At 44.5% G+C, this 19,491-nt stretch overlaps 1 long non-coding RNA gene across 5 annotated transcripts in view; it reads right to left on the bottom strand.

Annotated features, from left to right (window-relative positions):
• Positions 1-19,491, bottom strand: part of LOC114232163 (uncharacterized) — a 235,676-nt gene that overhangs the window by 158,217 nt on the left and 57,968 nt on the right. For 2 of the 5 annotated variants that reach the window (XR_008556382.1, XR_008556383.1), the window contains exon 2: positions 2,763-2,874. This is a non-coding gene — a long non-coding RNA (uncharacterized LOC114232163). Of the gene's footprint in view, positions 1-2,762; positions 2,875-10,804; positions 10,939-15,345; positions 15,395-19,491 lie in introns of those variants that run through there. The other 3 variants (XR_008556381.1, XR_003618217.2, XR_008556384.1) reach the window with 3 other exon arrangements.

The raw sequence follows: 19,491 nt of genomic DNA, 5'->3' as shown, positions 1-19,491 counted from the left end.
CTAGTACCAACAGTTCATCTTCCAGCCCGGCTGGCCCATGTGTCCCCCTCCATAATCTGACATTCCAACCACAGACTGGATTCTTAATGACAATAACAATGCCCCCTTACAGTGTGCCAGGCACCGGCCTGAGCACTTGCCCTGATGCTCTATCTCCACCCTCCCCAATACTGCTGTACCCAGACCAGTCAGGCGATTTGTTTAGAAGGCACTGTGGTCAGTAGAGGAAAGCTGGACTTCAAGCCCCAGTCTGTGAGAAAGCAGGAAGGAGATGTGTGTGACTGTCTCATCCTCCACAGAGACTCTGTGTCCCTGGGGAACAAAGTCTGCTTACGCTTCTGTGGATGACTTGGACCCTGTCCTCCAGTGGGTAGGTATTAGCCTGACCACTAAGAATGGACTCTGAGCCCAACACTTCACAAATGCCACATGATGACCCTCCAGCACCAGGAACTGTGCCTGATTCCAGGGAAGAATGCCCTTTTTCTTGCTGTTTCCCATCGTTTTTCTCTAAACTTCCCAGCAGCTCTATGAGGTTTCTACCCACCACATTCCAGAAAGGAGAGTAACTCCAGTGCAGCAAAGCAAGACCAGGCCACCCTCCCAAGTGGCCCCTGTGATCGTAGCCCCCTGGGGAGGGCAAGCTTGATCTTCCAAACATGGGGCAGACCAGGCCCACATGCAGGCCCACCTCTGGAGTCTCACCGACAGGCTTGCTAGAGATCCAAATGCCACACCCTGGGCCCCCACTCTTCACAAGCATGTTCAGAGCAGGTGCACCAGCCTTAACATCAGGACAGCCACATCCTGAAGAACTCCAGCCTGGCTCTGCCACTCATCTCCACCCAGCCAACCCTCCTCAGATCCCCCTGGAGTCAGGACCAGCCATGTAATCACATGGCCTGGTATAAAACAAAAATGCAGGCCCTCCCATTCAAAAATTACTAAGAATTTCAAGATGGTAACAGCAGAACAGTAAATGTGGCACAGGGCTCTGTGCACCTCACATGTCACAAGCCCAGGTGTCACAAGCCCAGCGAGCAGCACAATAGATACCTCCGATATCAACTCTAACACCCATCTGGATGACTCATTTGGCCCTGAGTCATTACATGACTTGTATTGCAATTTAACAGTTTAACCTGAACGTCTAACAAGTTGTGCTCTTAGAATCCAAAAACTGTGTCATTCTTTTTTGTAAAAATCTCCCAAAATCTATAATAGCAGTCATGATGTATTCAAACACTACGACTAAATCTGAGTCTTTTTTTAATTTAAATTCTTTAATGTTTAAAGTATTACATGTGTCTCTTTTTTGCCCCATTGACCTCTTCCTGGCCATTCCCACCCCCCAGCACATGCCCTCATCCCCCTACTCTCTGTGGTACATCTTCACAATGGAATACTACACTGCTATAAAAAAGAGGGAACTCTTACCATTTGCAACAGCATGGATGGACCTGGAGAGATTATGCTGAGCAAAATAATCTCAGTCTTAAGGAGCTCCCTGAGAACATGCTTTCTGTACTCCTTCATTGAACTACTACTACATGCAAAGCTCCATGCTGAGCACAGGGGTGGAGTGGGTAGGCCTTGGTGGGGTGCCATCCCTTAATCTCAAGAGTAGAGTTAGTTCATTCACACTCTCAGCTGCTAGTTCATTATGCAGCATTTGCTATGTGTCGCACACTCTGCTGAATTTTGCCATCAGCCCCTCCAGAAAGCCCCAGTCTACACAGGAAATGAAGATGCTCCCTACAACTGTCTAAGCCCTATGCTAGAGGATCACACAGCAGGCTTTAGGGCACCCAAAGGGGTACTTACCCAGTCTTGAAAGAAGGTGACCCCTGCCCCAAGACCTCTATCAGTTCTGGGAGGGCTCATAGCAAACTGCAAGTTGTTTTCAGGCAGCAATAGGAAGTGCTGATTCCTCCCTGGCTCTGAAGTGTCCTGTGGCCCGATGTGTGCATGTGAAGAGAGGCAGCCCACAAAAATAGAGAGCTCGGAGGGCAGCAAAGGAGCATGCTGAGGGAATTCAGAGGGGACTCGAGAACATCACCCATGCCCCAGTTGAACGTCCAGGGAAACCAGCCACAGTTCCAACCTCCACTCCCACTTCATCCATATCTCCTCCTCTCCCTCATCACTTTCCATCTGGTCTGCCAGAGAACCGTGGCTGGGAACTCTTCAACCTCTGCGCAAGGAAGTAGCCCACCACAGCTTTTATCTCACCTGCACAAGGAAGAAACATACTGACTGTAGAGCCCTCAGGGTGTTTTCCTGTCCTCTTTTTGAAAAGTTTAATAGGTATTCTTGTAAGTAATCAAGAAAGCAATCAAACCCTAAGCAATTTTCTTGACCCCCTCCCTCAGGCCCTTTCTCTGTTGGCCAAGCAGGGTAGAAGAGGGGAGGGGAAAAGGGGAGAGGGAGATCCCTTAGGAGTGTGGACGGGAGGGAAAGGAGGAGGAGGAGGGTATTAATTCAGAGCCGCAAAAAATCTGACCCCCTCAGGCAGTAGCATAGTCGCCTCACAACAACCAGTGTCTCTCCCCCGCCCCCCGCCCCCCACCCGCAGGCAGCAATACCCTGCCCCAAGGAGGTTCTGGCAGCACGGAGTTGAGGGGTGGGGGACGTGGGGGAGGGCCGGGGAAGCCCCAAAATGGGACACCCGAGCAACATCGGAGGAGCACTAATAGTAAAAGCATCGCAGAGGCACAGCCTCACACATCACGGGCTTCCTTCCCAGGGGCGCTCCCAATTACCTTACTTTTAAGGTAACATCTCCCAGCTTCCTCCATATCAGAACACTGATCTGCGCCACCAGAGGGAAGCAAAAAGTCGATGCACCTCAGCCAAGGGTTCCAGTTCTGGAGACTGTGGGAGAAATAACAATAGTAACTGATATAATTATTGCTTACTGTGGCCAGACCTGTGGCTAGGGCTCTCAGGCCTTATCCCATTGAATACTGTAACTACAACAGGGGGTTCTATTGTTAGCTCCACTTACAGATAAGGAAACCCACCGTCAGTGAAACATTGCCCATATTCATGAATCCCGAGGTGGTAGACAGGATTCAAACCCACATGTGTCTGACTCCAGAGCAGGGCTTTTACTCCCTGAAGTACACATTGTCTTACAGTTCCTATCCACCCTGGCCAGCGGGAGACACTGCTGTGCCGCCACCGCACCTACCTCCTGTCTATTTAATAGAGATGAATCACCCAGTTAATTTGGGCCGCTGGGACAACAGCCTTTGCCAGATTTGCTGTGTGTGGCTGGGTTTGTCTTTTAGAGGCAGGAGCTCCTCTGGGGCTTCTCCCACTGCCTGGAAGTGAGCCCTACAACGAGGAGGCGGCTGCTCCGCCCACACTTGGTAGATACACTCTGCTCGAGTAGAAGCAGCAAGAGATTCCCCACCCCCCCACTCCTTTACATCAAGTAAGTTGAATAAGCAAAATGACAACGATATCTTCAAATTTAATTCAATGTTTTAATTAGAAACAACTTGAAACCATCAAGATGTTGGTTTAAAAAAATTAATTCAAAGCTGGACTTAAAGTAATCAGTCCATTTCACAATGAGGAGAATTGTGAGGAGAATTGATTTTCCGGGATGAGTAGCAGGATGTCTAATTAGATACAGATGATACTCTCAGCTAAAATTCAAAGTTATTCCTGAAGGCAAATTGATTAGGTGAAGCAACAGGCACTTTCTTTCAGTGTAACCCATTGTTTCCTTAAAGGCAGCCGTCACACAAAAATCATTTCTAAACGACAAAGGCTTTTGTCCCCCTGAAATAGCCTGCAAAGACAAACTGAAGTTAAGTATTTGCATTGGTACAGCCAAAAAATAAACCAAAAAACTGTGAGAAAGAACATATTTCAATTCTTTTATAGCTGCTATGATACTGACCCTGATGATTCCACATATTTTGAGAGGCAGCAAAGTTTAATACAAACAACAGCAACAACCATAACCAACATTTATTGAGTGTTTCTCAACAAACTCTATATTAGTCCCATTTTACAAATGAAGAACTTAAGGCTTAAAGAAGCTCAGTAACTTGTCCAAGGTCACACAGGGGCCAAGAGGTCTTGGGCATTGTTAAATCTTTATTTGGACATGCCTTGGTAGAATGACATATGTCCTGGTTGCCTGGGACAGTCCTGGCCTATGACAGTTGTCCCAGTATAATTATGAAGAATATTCTTTTACTCTCTCCAAAGAGTTCTGGTGTGGTTGATAAATTATATGATCACCCTACTTATAGGGCCTACCAGGAGAATATATTGGTGGGATTGCTCAGTGTCTAAGAAATGATTAGTGCCGAAACCGGTTTGGCTCAGTGGATAGAGCGTCGGTCTGCAGACTGAAGGGTCCCAGATTCGATTCCGGTTAAGGGCATGTATATTAGTTGCGGGCACATCCCCGGTAGGGGGTGTGCAGGAGGCAGCTGGTCGATGTTTCTCTCTCATCGATGTTTACAACTCTCTATCCCTCTCCCTTCCTCTCTGTGAAGAATCAATAAAATATATTTTTAAAAAAGAAAAAGAAATGGTTAACTCCCCTTGGACAACCTACTCCTAAGTGAGTGTGGGCTCTTTAAAAATAATAGTGACACTTTAACCCCACGGGGAACCCTATAGAATCTCCGTGAGCCGTCCTCTGGTTTCCCCATTCCACTCTGGCCTGTCTCCCCTGCTAGACAAAGACTGGAGCTGACGCCCATGGATTGTTCACATTGCACTTTGGAGACCCATCTATTGGATGAAGACCCAAATGCAAATCCCTGACCTCCTCTGTGTGTCTGTCTATATAAGATTCTCTAGACAATTAAAGTAACAGGTTCTGGTTTCAGGAGAACAAAAGTCAGAGGACTGAAGAAAACCTTTCCTTGACAATTTGGTGGGCATGTGCTATAAGCGGGCGATTAGCTACTTCAGAGGAGTGGTAATGAGATATGGACCTTTGACATCCTATTTGGATCCAAGGAGGCTGGGGAGGGCTGCAGCATACCATGAAGCTTGGGGAAATCCATGGAAACACAGAGGTGCAACTCCCTCTCCCCATCTCAGTCCTGAGCATGTCACCCCTTAGGACTGATGGCTCTGGTCAAGTCAGAGTGTTTTTCTACAATAAGGCTGATGACTTGTTCCCTTCCCTGAGCCTGGGAGGAGCTGGGGTGGGAAAGAGGGGCAGAGCCTCAAGACACGGGTCTTGTTGAGGCCTCAGCCTCACTGAGACACCTGGAACAGGGGCAGCTCTAGGGGCACTGACTCAGTTGTCCTCTCCATGTTTAGTTCAAGTTCACTGACTCAGCTGTCCTCTCCATGTTTAGCCCTTAGGCTGGTATCCTGCGCTGAGGCTTCAGGATATGTCCAGCTGTTGCTCTGCCTGACCTGACATGCCCCAAATTTTAAGGGGTTTTCTGTACTTCCCTCCAAGTCTATTCAAACAGGCCCTCATGGGAGAGACACACAGCAGGGGCCTGGGCCCTCAGCTCAATGTCCCATCCCCAAGTGTCTGCAGAGCTGAGAATGTAAGCTCATTCAAATCCTAGCTCCTCTCCTTAAAAGCTCAGTGACCATGGGCAAGTTACTTAATTCTCCCAATCCTAACTTTATTGTGAGTATTAAATAAGTATGTCAACACATAAAGTAAGCAGCCAACACATGGAAGCTGCTTATTATTATTATTATTATTATTATTATTATTATTATCACCGCCATGCCTTTAAAATTAACAAGGAAAAACTATATTTTTCCCTATGTTGATATCATATTTATTAGGCATAAAAAGAGCAAACTATCAAGTGAAGTTGGAACCTTCTGTGAACTTGGACAAACTTCCATGCCTCGGTTTCATTTGTAAAATAGGGATGATAATAGTGCTTAATCTCAGACAATTTTTATTAAAACAACAAATGAGAGCCTTGGTGGGGTGGCTCAGTTGGTTGGAGCATTGCCCCATACACAAAAAGGTTGCGGGTTCAAACCTCAGTCAGGGCACATACCTAGGTTTCGAGTTCAATCCTCAGTCAATGTTTCTCTCCTTTCCTCTCTCTCTAAAATCAATAAAGATCACCTCGAGTGATGATTTTTTAAAAACACACTAAATGAGACAAATAGAATATGTAAAACTTTGTGTGACACATAATAAGCACACAGTAAATAGCTAATAATAACAATAATTCATGTTACCCACAAGAACATATTTATCAACCCAAAGACTCTTAACTCTGGGGGAAGGGGGAACACCTTAAAATCTAGTCCCACCGTATCCAATAGCTAAATTTCTCCAGGTCACCCATCCCAAACCTCCAGCATGGCTGTGGCTCATTTCCTTTGCCCAGGACATTGTATCTTAACTCACTTAAGTCTGTGCTACAGTTCTTAGCCACCTACATCTATTAAGTAGGCATTTAACTGATAGTCCAGGCTTCACTGTACAATAGCAGTTTCATGCCACATACATCCCCACTCCAACCTCGTGTTTAGATGACTGATTTTGAACCAAACCCAACACTTTACAACTGTCCCAATTAAATTTAGCTCACCGATTTCTTCCCTAACACTCCAAACTTTTCTCTCACCCAGTGTATTAATTCTGCCTCTCAGCTTTGAGACATTTGCAAATCCCATACAAGACAGGGAACTCAATGATGCTTGTGATGTCCTTGTGTTGAGTTGGTGGTAAAATGCCTTACACCGTGCTCATTCAATCTTCACACCAACTCTATGCAATAGGCATTGGCATATATACTCTTATCCCTATTTTATAAACAGTAAGACAGTCTGAGATTCATTCACTTACATAGACATCAAGTGGCCAAGCGAAGACTTCAATCCAGGCCTGTCTGAGCCACACTATTTCACCATACCCTCAGCATTTCCACATTGAATGGCATTTTTCTAGATATGTCTCACTCTCCAACTAGGCTGTGTGATCTCTAACAATAGTGAATAGGTTTTGACTCTAAATTCTTAGTCCTTTGCAAATGCCTAGCACAGAGTAGGTGTTTTACTACTAGTGGAGAAGAAAAAGAAAGAAAAGGGACTAGTGTACAAAATAATGCTTTTTGGAGCTAGACTTGGAGTTCAGGTTCTTCTTTTAGAGCATTTATTCTACCCTGTGGAATATTAGGACATATTGTCGTCCACTATAACCAGAAGGTGCTATGTTCTAAGTCCCCAGGCCTATGCTGCTGGCCCTAAGATTGTGACATTCATTTACCTAAGAAGTCATTAGAAAACTGACCCAGAAGAATGGTCAGGCATCACTCCCACACCCAGTGTGCCCCCACCCTGCTCTCCACACCCCCACAACTAGCCTCTTCAACGCAGTGGGCTGCATGTTGAGAAGGAGAAGATTCAGGAAGCCCCTGGCTTGAGATTTCTCAAATGGTCTTGAGAAGATACCTAAATTCCTGACTAACTAAACACGCTTTTCATAAAACAGATTCTTGAGCAAACTGACAGAACTTTTATACTTAGGAATCAAGTTAAGGAAAAGAGGCTTATTATTAAATAACCAAACACCATCTGGATGTTGAACCAGTTCTCTCCACACAGTATCACTTTTTTGTTGTTGTTAATCCTCACCCAACGATATTTTTCCATTTATTTATTTATTTATTTATTTAGAGTGGAAGGTAGAGGGAGAGACAGAGAGACAGAAACATTGATGTGAGAAAGACACATGGACTGGTTGCCTCTTGCACGCATCCCAACCAGGGCCGGGATCGAGCCTGCAGAGACCCTTCAGTCTGCAGCCCTGCTGTCTGTTCACTGAGCCAAACCACCTAGGGCCACACAATATCACTTTTGTATGCACACCCTCCTCATGGCATCCAACCCCCACAAAGGCCTGTTCCTTTTCCTACAGACTGCAAGGCCTTTAATTCTTCTGAAAACCATCAAGCAGGGTTCCACTAAATATATCTCTGTGGGCTAATAGACAATAGACAGAAAGAAAGACCCAGGGAAAAGTAGTCTGGGCTCAGCGTTTGCATGAAGGAGAAAGATCAAATGCGCCATCTTGTGGTTATTTCACAACTTGCATGCTGTTTAACACCCCTGCTTCTATAACAGCATCCTAAGTATCCCACTCTATCCTTTGCAAGCCAGCAAAGCCTGAGAAGGGCTGTAAGTCACAATGCCCACCCTATGTGACCCCAGCAGTAGGGATGGGCATATATGACCTACGACGGCTGAGACATAGACACATGACCAAGTAAGCCAATCAAGGACTTCACAAGATTTACTAGGTGGAAACGGGACAAAGAGGCTTCTAGTTAGTCACAAGCCATAAGGATGTGGACTCAGGACACCACAGGTCATTTTTTGGGATACAGTGAAGAAAACCTGACTAAGAACAAAGCCAACACCAAAAAAGAATCAGAGCAGATAAATGGAGTGAGGGGACTATCACGATATGGGTGTTCCCCTGGATCTAGCTTAGCCTGAAGTTGTACCAGCTCTTTCTTCCCAGTTACAGGAGACAGCTCATTCTGGTTTTGCTTAAGCTACTTCGAGTCAAGTCTCTGTCACTTTTAATCAGAGACATAACACATTAATAAAATATTTTTAAATAGAGATCCAGTTGCAGAAAATAATGCTTACATTAACTTTACAATTAATAAGGCTTTTAATAAAAAATAACTATAAGTAAACATATAGCTATTGAATTAAAAACTGAAATAATTACATAATACAATAAAATTTAAAGCCATGAATTTCAACCTAATAAACTAAAATAAAAAGCTAGTATGGAAGATTTCCATCAAAATGTCTAAAAGTGATTTCTGAGTATAACAGAACCCTTTCTGAATATTTTGTATTGTCAAATATCTCTTTGCAGCCTATAAAGCAATGTGGGAATATCTTCAGGAACTTCTGAATAAACCCTTTATAAAGCAATAACCTCATTTCCAGGAGTCTGTCCTAAGAATCCCAATCAAAGGAACAAATACTTGCATGATGATGTCCACTACAGCATGATTTACCATAGATAAATATAAATAAAAATGAAAGCCAATGCAAAAGGTTAGGATACAACTGAGTATGTTATGGTACATCGATTTCATTAAACACATAGCTAGGCAAACTACTCCTATGCTAACTATAGAAATAATTTAAACATTTGTTGAACACCAACAATAATTTACTGAGTTCTTATTGTGGACTAAGTATTTTACATGCTTCATTTCATTTAATCCTGGAACAATTTAAATGTTAGGTACTTTTTTACAAACCCTTTTTAGGTGAGTAATGTAAGGATTGGAGGAATTTATAACTTTTTAGTGCAAGTGACAGAGAAAGGGTTTGAACCCTGTAGTTTCCGACCAAAATCCACACACATGCCCACTATGCTTCACCCCATGAATGAGGTGAGGTGCTGAACAGGTCACCTAAGTTACGTGTATAGGCAGCACATGGCCTTTGTGGAAGCAGCTTTGTAAAGGCTATCCTTTTCAGCCCATATTCCAGGTGGAGATGAAGGAAAGCCCTTATTCAACATCTACCAGCAGTTAGGCACTGTACTAGGTACTTTGTTTCCACTGTCTACATTGATCCTTGCAATGCTCCCTATTGGGAGGCGAGTTCAGAGAGATGGAGAGGTTTGCTCCCAGTCAGGGGCATAGCTCTTTATCCATGTATGTAATCATACCTAATAAAATGGTAATATGTAAATTACCATCACTCCGCTACACCCACGATTGGGCCAGCGGGAGGCACAGGGGGCGGGACTCAGGGTGGCCGGGGTAGCCAATTGGGCCAGCGGGACGCTGACCTCGCGTTGCCAGTGACAGCGCGAGCTCGGCATCTGCGCCATGGCTGTGCTGCGGAACAGAAGGGGCCTCTGGGGCAGCGAGCTCACGTCCCCCCGCAGACCATCAAAAGCGGGGGAGCTGGGTGCCTATCTGCTCCGGCACCAGCGGACAGGCACCCAGCTCCCCCGCGATCGAAAGCAAAAGCGTGTAGGGACCCTACACGTGCATGATTCAATCATGCACTGGGCCTCTAGTAAGAATATAAATGGGAGAAATCATGGAGGCCTGCTCAGCCAGAGCAGAAGATGGAGCTGGGAATGGTTTGGGGGGCTTAGAGAGTCAAATGGAAGGATATCTGTGCTAAAAATTGGGGGTGGAATATCTGTGTCACAAAACCTGGAATGAGGAAAACAACAATATTATGTGCATGGCTGCCATTATTGCGCTCTTCCTCCATGCCAACACTATCCATGATTATCTCACCTGATCCTAATAGTGTGCCTTAAATCCAGGCATTATTATCCCATTTTACAGATTACAACACTCAGAAAGTAAGCAGCATGGCACCAGGCTACAAAACTAAATAAAGATCCATTCTCTCTGCACCACAACCCATGGCCTTTCTGGAGTCCAGCACTCTCCACACCTGGACCATTGAGTCTGTGGCACATTTCCAAACACTGTAGACAGAGAGGGGCGAGGGTAGGATAGTCCCCTTGCTCTGGGGTCAGGGCGAAGTTCCGAGCAGCAACAGCACAGCTGGTAGGAGACAACCGCCACCTCACTAATTTCCCCCTTTGTCATGCTCAGTTAAGGACCCAGAAGAAACCAATCTTTGTGTCTTTTCATGGTTAAAATTCTACATGGAAGGGAAAGCTCAAAGCAGCCACCAAGCCAGTCTTTGTTGGGTTTCTAGGCAGTAAGGACATTGCATCTTAACACTTAGAGCTCAGAGAGAAAGGAGCTCCGTTATTCAAAGGGGAACTCAACAAGAGCCTTTTTCTCCCAAGTCCTTGAAATTTTGGACTCACTTTTAATCCCCGGAAGAAATGTTGGATCCCTTTTCCCTCCACATCTCAACGTTGTTCCTGTGAGTTCAGAAACGATCAGGAGAAGACTTTCATAAGAGGTTGTACGGTCCTATTTTCTACCCTATTCTGGTAGAATCCACTTGGTTTTCAGAACCTTGAAATCTTCATTTAAAAAAAAATAAGAAAAGAAAGTCAATACAGCCCTAGCTGTTTTGGCTCAGTGAATAGAGTGTCATCCTGCAAACTGAAGGGTCTCGGGTTCGATTCTGGTCAAGGGCACATGCTCAGGTTGCAGGCTCCATCCCCAGTAGGGGGTGTGCAGGAGGCAGACAATCAATGATTCTCTCTTATCATTGATGTTTCTCTCTCTTCCTCTCTGAAATAAATAAAAATATGTATTTTTTAAAAGCTCAATATACTCAGAAATCCTATACAATAAAACCCTAATATAAAAATCGACCGAAGGCAGAATGACAGGTGGCTATGATGCAAACTGACCACCAGGGAGCAGATGCTCAATGCAGGAGCTGCCCCCTGGTGGTCCATGCACTCCCACAGGGGAAGTGCTGCTCAGGCAGAAGCTGGGCTCATGGCTGGTGAGCTCAGCAGCGGTAGCAGGAGCCTCTCCCACCTCCACTGCAGGCGGGTGGTAAGGAGCGAGGGGTCCTGGACTGCGAGAGCCCCAGACTGGGAGAAGGATGTCTGACTGCCAGCTTAGGCCCAATCCCCACAGGGCTCCTGGACTGCAAGAGGATGCAGGCCAGGCTGAGGGACCCCACAGTGCATGAATGTCATGCACTGAGCCTCTAATATATATATAATTAAATATAAAATATATATAATTTTAAACTCCTCTATTCATTGTTATTTACAAACAAGCCTCAACTGCATTCCTCCAAAATAAGGTGCCAGGCAGGTTTCTGAAGAAACCACTCAATGGAAACTTTGGCTTAATATGCTTTTCCTTTTAAAAAAGCATATTCATCCTGAAATAGAAGCCAAAGGAAAATTTAGGTTCTACAAATATCCTGTCCCAGGTAGGAAATAGGGCTGTTTCCAGCTCCATGACAAATAAACAGTTTCTAAAAGCAAAGACCATCTTGCCTTCTCTGGGCCCCAAACTCTTCTCTGGGCCAATCATCATCATCATCATCATCATCATCATCATCATTCCTTCCAGAGCAGCTAAAATATGTGAGGGCCTGCCTGATGCATGTGACATACTTTATTCCATCAAATCCTCAGACTTTCAGAAAAGAGGAATGCTTATCCCATTGGGCAGATATGGAACCTGAAGCTCCAAGACGTTAAGAACCACAGTTAGCAAGTGGCAAAGCCAAAGTCAAGCCAAAGCTGTCAGACTCGAGTCTGAATTCTGCCCCAACCTCCTGCACTCCTGCCCGTCTCCAAACCCTCCATTCAGCTGAGAATATCTACAAACCTTTAGACTACATTGTGATGCTGAGGTGGAAAATTTCCCTACTTCTCTCCATTGAGCCACCCAAACAGGCTATTCCCAAACAAATATCCTCTGACCACTCTCCCAGGGCAAAGCGGTACTTCAGACTCCTCTTCTTTATTTCTCCAGCCAGCCAACCAATTGCACACAAAAACCCTGCTCAAGGGGTCTGGGATCCAAAGATGGCAATAGTTCAGCCATTTTAGAGAGTTATTTTAAAATTCCCATTTCTGGTATCCTACAAAATATTTGACTAGTACTCCTTAAATTGACGACACTCTTAAATGGGGCAATTAAAGGTAGTGTAATAAAGGAAAGGCATTGGTGTGCTGGGGGCACTTCTACCAGCCCAGAAGAGCTTACTGCTACATTTTCAGAATTTTTGCAAGCCAGTTATTAAATTGTTGGTAAGTTGAAATTCGCCATGGTGGGAAAACTTACACCACAGATATCAGGATATGCTACAAATCAAGTTTTGGTTTGGTTTGTTTTTTTCCAGAGAACAAATTATTAAACATTTAACAACACATCCCTGGGAGAATTTATCAAAATGTGGACAAAGTTAAGGAAATCAAAGGGGACTATGCATTCTCCTGAGATTAGCAACAGTAGAGAACTGAGCCCTGAATGAGCAAGAGCAAGAAATGATTTCCAAACCCAGACAATGTAGCAGGAGAGGAGGTCTACCCATCAGGGTCTTTGAGAGGTGATCCAGGGCTGGAGACAGGAAAAGAAATGCCCAAATCTGACTTTATAAGAAGCATCCCTGGTGTCTTTGGGTGGACCAGGGCCCTCTAGGTCAGCCCTCCCCCAAGCCTCCCTCCCTAATGGGCTTGTGAAAACATCTCTTGGGAATTAACTGGAGTTGTGTGTGTGTGTGCAGGTGCTCCATCTCTGGCTATGCCTGCCATTGACAAAGCCCACCAGCAAGCAGAGGGTGAGGGAGTCCCCCTGTGAAGTCCATATAGATCATCCCCGGGGGCATTGCACACAAGAGTGAAAGGGAGAGAGTGGTACCCTCTGGAGGCACACTGTATCTAAAACAATATGCTCAGATATTGCTTTAAAATTGTTTTAAATTGCTCATTGTTTTTTAAACTACACATCCTATGTATATTCAAGCATATATATTTCTGGAAGAGCCCCCAAGTAACTGGTAATATGTTACCAGGGAAGGTAGCGGGGCAAATGAGATCAACAGAGGGAAACTTCCTTTTCATTAGACTCCCTTTCATATTGTTTGACTTTTATTCCCACATACATATTAACTTTTTTAAAAGAAGCAAGTGCCTACTAAGTACAGAGCTCTCTATTCGGTGGGGAGTGATGAGCTGCCATAATTTCAGGGAGAAACATTTGCAACTGAAGCTGCCTTCTATAATGATGCTGGGAAGCAATCCACTGGGAAAACACCGAAGTCCCCATGATACAAGGTAGGCTCCCTGCCAAGGGGAAATTATGGACTCTGCCCCAGATTGGCTCTGAAAACTGGGCAACCCCTCAGCTTCAACCTGTGGAAGAAGGGAACCACGGTTAACTTAGTGGAGCAGGAGGGGGCTGGTTTGGATGTTCAGGAGAGGGAATTTCTTTCAATGCAAAGAATCTGCATCTCCATGAGGGAACTGAAGGGGTGGGACTGCCCTCTGAGCCTTTTTCTTTCCAATTCCTTTGCACCCACCCACCTACCAGCCTCCCCATCTGGAAAAGTCTTCCCAGAGTGAACAGATACCTTTGGGAGGTGGTACAGAGCTCCCCCTCCTGGAGGCCTCACACATCTATCTCCCTGGAGGTGGCCAAAGATTCCCAGAAGTGAATGCAAGGCTTGGAAAAGCTCCAGATAAAGACTATACCTACAAGTTCACCTGACACCTTCACCTCCTGCTCCCTCACTCCCTTTCAACACTGCGCCTCAGGTAGAAATCGTCCCTATGAAGACTGGCCCAGGTTCCACCCAGGGCCTTGGCTGCATGTCAGCTCCCAAAAGTCCCCTGATGCTGGGTGCCTTTGCTGGTTGGAGCCCCTCCAAGGCCCTCGAGACAATAGCCACATCCATCCCTGGAAGCCCTGAACAGGACAAAATGCCAAACAGAATGCTATAGCATCTCTTGTCTACCTTTAATAAATGAATGCTTTGAACCCATGCCAAAATACTTAATGAAATTTTGTCACAGGACCCATAAGATTTTGGCAGACTTTAAAAAAATGTTAATTTGTAATGTAATATGGTGTGATCTAGAAACAGAGGCAAATTCAAAGTTGTATGACACCTGTCTTCTTTCCAGCCTGTCATTTTGTTGTTGTTAATCCTCACCCAAAGATATTTTTTCCATTCACTTTTTAGAGAGAATGGAAAGGAGGAAGAGGGTCCCAGGGGTGGGAGGGAGGGAGAGAGAGAAACATCAATGTGACACATCAATTGATTGCCTCCCTGATCAGGGCCAGAGATTGAACCTGCAACCCAGGTAAGTGCCCTTAACCAGGAATCGAACCTGCAACCTTTCAACGCATGGGCCAACGCTCTAACCACTAAGCATACTGGCCAGAGTGACCAGCTTGTCACTTTTAATTTCAAACATTAATTATAAACATTGATTTTAATTATAAACATTGATGATAATGTTTACATTTAAATGGCAGCCCCTCCATAAAAGGTGGAGCCAAATGGTCTCCTGCCCACCTGACCCTGCAGCTGGCCTCCAACATCCCCTTCATGAAGCACTTACTAAGTAAGAGGCATGCATGAAGCACTTACACATATACAGCTCCAGTCCATTCCCATGAGATGTTTTCAAAAGCCCATTAGGGAGGGAGGCTTAGGGGAAGGCTGGCCTAGAGGACACTGGTCCACCCAAAAACACCAGGGATGCTTCTTATAAAGTCAAGCTGGAAAGAGTCTCATCTATCAATCTCTTGGTGACCTGGATTAACGAAATGAGGCCCAGATAGGGGAAAGGTCTTAGCCTAGACCTAACTCTGTTCCCAACTCTTGGAAGTTCTTTCATGGAGCCACACTGCCTCTGGTTGTAGCTCAGAGAAAGACCATATTTGCTGTTACTGGAAGTTGAAGGGAGGCCATGCCCACCTGAATATATTAAACCCGGTTCCCTGAAAAACATCATGAGCTTCCCAATGTGCTCAGCATCCTGGTCACAAGCTCTGAGTTCTGCAAGGCCTCCAGCAGGTCACCTTCCCAAACCTCTGATTTCACAAATGGATAAACTGAGGTCACAAAGGGAACACACACCTAGTTATGGGACTTGGCAGGGAAACAACAGCCTATGAGGCGCCCCCACTATAACCTTATGTAGTGACAGACACTGAGTCCCCAGGGACCAAGGCCCTGGCCCAACCCCTCAGCACTGCAGTGCAGTGTGTCATAGCTACTCTAGCGGGCAGGGGGCAGGCAGGAAGATCCCAGTTGCATTGTGACTTCTTCCCCTGTAAAACTGTTAGCAAAAACTGCCTCTCTGTGACCAGGGTGTAGAGAAAATGGTTTCTTATAATAATTTTAATGGAAACAAACAGAAAGCATATCTTTCTTTTTCAAATGAACATAAAACACTGTAAAAATAAAGCACATTTGCCCAGTCGGTGTTGCTCAGTGGTTGAGAGTCAACCTATGAACCACGAGGTCACAGCTCGACTCCCAATCAGGGCACATGCCCAGGATACAGGCTTGAAGCAGGAGGCAGCCAATCAATGATTCTCTCTCATCATTGATGTTTCTCTCTCTCTCTTCCTCTCCCTTCCTCTCTGAAATCAATAAAAATATATTTAAACAATAAATAAATATATAAAGCACACTTGCCCTGGTTGGTGTTGCTCAGTTGTTGGAGCATCAGCCCATGCACCAAAGGGCTATGGGTTCGAATCCTGGTCAAGGGCACGTAGTACCTAGATTGCAGGGTTTTTGTTGTTATTGTTGTTTTTGTTCATCCTCACCCAAGGATATTTTCCCATTGATTTTTAGAGAAAGTGGAAGGGAGGGGGAGAGACAGAGAGAGAGAGAAACATTGATGTGAGAGAGACACATCGATTGGTTGCCTCCTACACGTGCCCCAACCAGGGCCAGGGATCTAGCCTACAACTAAGTTATGTGCCCTTGGCCAGAATCAAACCCAGGACCCTTCAGTGTGTGGGATGAAGCTCTATCCACTGAGCCAAAACAGCTAGAGCTGGGTTGCAGGTTTTATCCCCAGACCCAGTCAGGCAGCGAGTATGGGAGGCAACCAGTGGATGTGTCTCTCTACATCAGTGATGGGCAACCTTTTGAGCTTGGTGTGTCAAACTTCACCAAAAAACTGAGCATAACTCAGGTAGTGTGTCACTTTAAGGAAAAAACATTATTTCGCAAATGTTTCATCCTCAGGAGCAGCAAATGTTTCATCCTCGGCATGTGGCCGCCTCAGCGGCCGTGTGTCATCAGAAATGGCTATGCGTGTCAGTGCTGACACGCGTGTCATAGGTTCACCATCACTGCTCTACATCAATGTCTCTTTCCCTCCCTCCCTCCTTCCCTCCCTCCCTCCCTCCCTCCCTCCCTCCTTTCCTCCTTCCCCTTACCACTCTCTCCCTTCCACAAAAATCAATGGGAAAAATATCCTCGGGTGAGGATTAACAAAAAAAACAACAAATAAACCACACTTAAAATGAACAACCTAAAACAAACTCAGCCATTAACCCTCTTTGCTTACCACTCATACTTTGAGATTCCCCTTAACTACTCCCTCCTACCTAAAGCCTTCCTGGTTCTGCAGGCAGACTTGAGTGATTCCTTCCTGCTCTCCATCATGGCACTGGTCATTTCCCATCTCTTCACTAGATTGTGAGTCCCACAAGGGCAGAACCTGGGACCAAGGCTTCTCTGGGATACTCCCAGGGCTCTGCCCAGCACCCATGCCCTAGTAAGTACTCACCAAATATCTGAGACCTGCTAAATTAATAGCTACCTGACTGATCATTAATATGTTTATGAATGGGACTTTATTATGAATTTTGATATAAAGTAATGAAAAAAACAAATATGAACAAAGTCTAGCAACAATCCTTTGAAAAACAAATTATCTGACACACAAAGTTTACCTGACTCAAAAAGTTTATTAGCTCTAGACACAAGGAAGCAAAGGCCCAGGGGAGAGCAGTGCTGAGCTGCAATGAGATCAGAATTCCATTTTAATTTTTGTTTGCTTATAATTTTCCTTTTTTATAACCACTAATTTGAAGTATATACACTTAATTTAAATATTTAGCAAAAATTAAAGATATATTGTACGATAAATGGTCTCCCTCCCATTCCTGTCCCCCACCCACTCACTCAGGCAAACCACTGTATTAACAATTTCTTGTGCAGGTTGCAGAGTTTCCTCATGCTTAGAAAAGCAAGAGGAATGTGTATTTGATATCCCCTCTTCTCTTTCCATATACTATGGCATTCTATACACACTGTTCTACAACTTGTTCTGTGCTGTTGTGTTGATCCTGCTTTCTTAATATACCTTGGAGAGTATTCCATATCAGTACATATAGAGCTCACTATTTTCTTAGCATTCCTTCATATATATGCAATGTACTTTATTTATCACTCCTCTATCTGTGGACATATGGGTTGTTTCTACCTGTTATATTTCAAACAGTTGTGCAATGAATAGTTATACAAAAATACCATGTCACTTTCCACTTGCTTGTTCACTCAGGTTTTGCCTCTTTTATGAAGCCTCTTAGAGCTTCTCAGGACAACTTAGACCGCCCACTTCTTCCACACACCTCCTTGGATTATTTTCTGAGATCCTCTGGAGCCAAGAAGCAGGACAAAAGCAGGCAGCCCAACTTCCTAACTCAGCTCTTTTCATTCTAGAGGCAGAGCTGTGCCGCTAAGTTCTCCTGCATTCCCCCAGCCTCAGCCCACTCCGCTACTCACACCCTTACTTACCCCACCCAGCACAGGCCTGCACACCCAGTGGGTGATTAAAACAACATGGATGAGGGATCCAAGTCCTCACTTGAGCTGTTGTACAACCATCACCCTTTTTCACCAACAGGTGGCATTGCTTTCCACCTTTAGACACAGTTCCTCTAAGGCAGCAGTTTTCAACTGGTGTGCATACTGATGTGTAGCAAAAAAAAATTTTTTTTTAATTAAAAAAAAAAGAATTTTTAAAACATGCAGTACCTGACTATTTTCAGGAGCACTGACCTCTTTTCCCTTAGACTATCAAATTAAAAAAATGACAACAGCCAACACAACAATAGCCGTCTGGTGTGAATGCCCTGTCTTGAACCATAAATATATGTTATCTAATAGAGTTGCATCTTATTGGTCATATCGCATAATAAAGTTGTGTCTGATTGGTTAATTCTTGGTACCACAAATCCTTACATACAAGTATAGAGGCACCTGATTTTTTTTTTAAGTTGCTTTGGAACAAAAAGCATAGGTAATTGCTATTATTTTTTTTGTAAATCAATCAAAATTATACCTATTTTTGTCAGATTGGCAAATATATATATATATTTTGGTGTTTCACAGTATTTTAGTAATTAGTTTATGTGTGCCGTGAGATGAAAAGGGTTGAAAATTTCTGTTCTGCAGGAAGCCCTGCTCACCAAACAGTGAAAAACTCCTGAGGATGGAGTGTAGTTTTCCTGATGACTTTTCAGTCTCTCCACATTATCCTCTGAACAGCTTAAGGCCATACAAATTTTCTCTGTTTATCCCTTCTCTGTTTCCACATACCAGGTGTGTGAGGTTTATATTATTTACCTACACAGGTATTCCTCTTTTTATTATTTCATTTTATTGAGCTTCACAAATGCTGCATTTTCTACATATTGAATGAAGGCAAGAACCTCTACCAGCAAAAGACTATGATGTGCTTTATTGCAGTGGTCTGGAACTGAACCTGCACTGTCTCCACGGTACACCTGTATTTTGGGAGACAGAATCACCAAGTGGCTATGAACTTGGGCTCTTGAATCAGCCTTCTGTTCAAAACCCAGTTCTACCACTGACTTGCTGCATGACCTTTGGCAACTGATTTACCTATCTGAGCTTCCAATGCCTCCTCTGCATGATAGGACTATAAGAGTGCACACCTCATCAAGTGGCATGAGGATTAAATCATCTGATTTAATATGAGCACAGTGCTAGGTACATGGTAAGTACTCAGTATTTGTTCTTATTCGTGTTATGCTGATATACATTGTCCAAAGTTGTCTATACCTTGCTCCT

Source organism: Eptesicus fuscus, chromosome 6 (assembly GCF_027574615.1).
Source record: "Eptesicus fuscus isolate TK198812 chromosome 6, DD_ASM_mEF_20220401, whole genome shotgun sequence".
NCBI lineage: Eukaryota > Metazoa > Chordata > Mammalia > Chiroptera > Vespertilionidae > Eptesicus > Eptesicus fuscus.
This window is presented reverse-complemented; position numbering and strand designations above follow the sequence as displayed.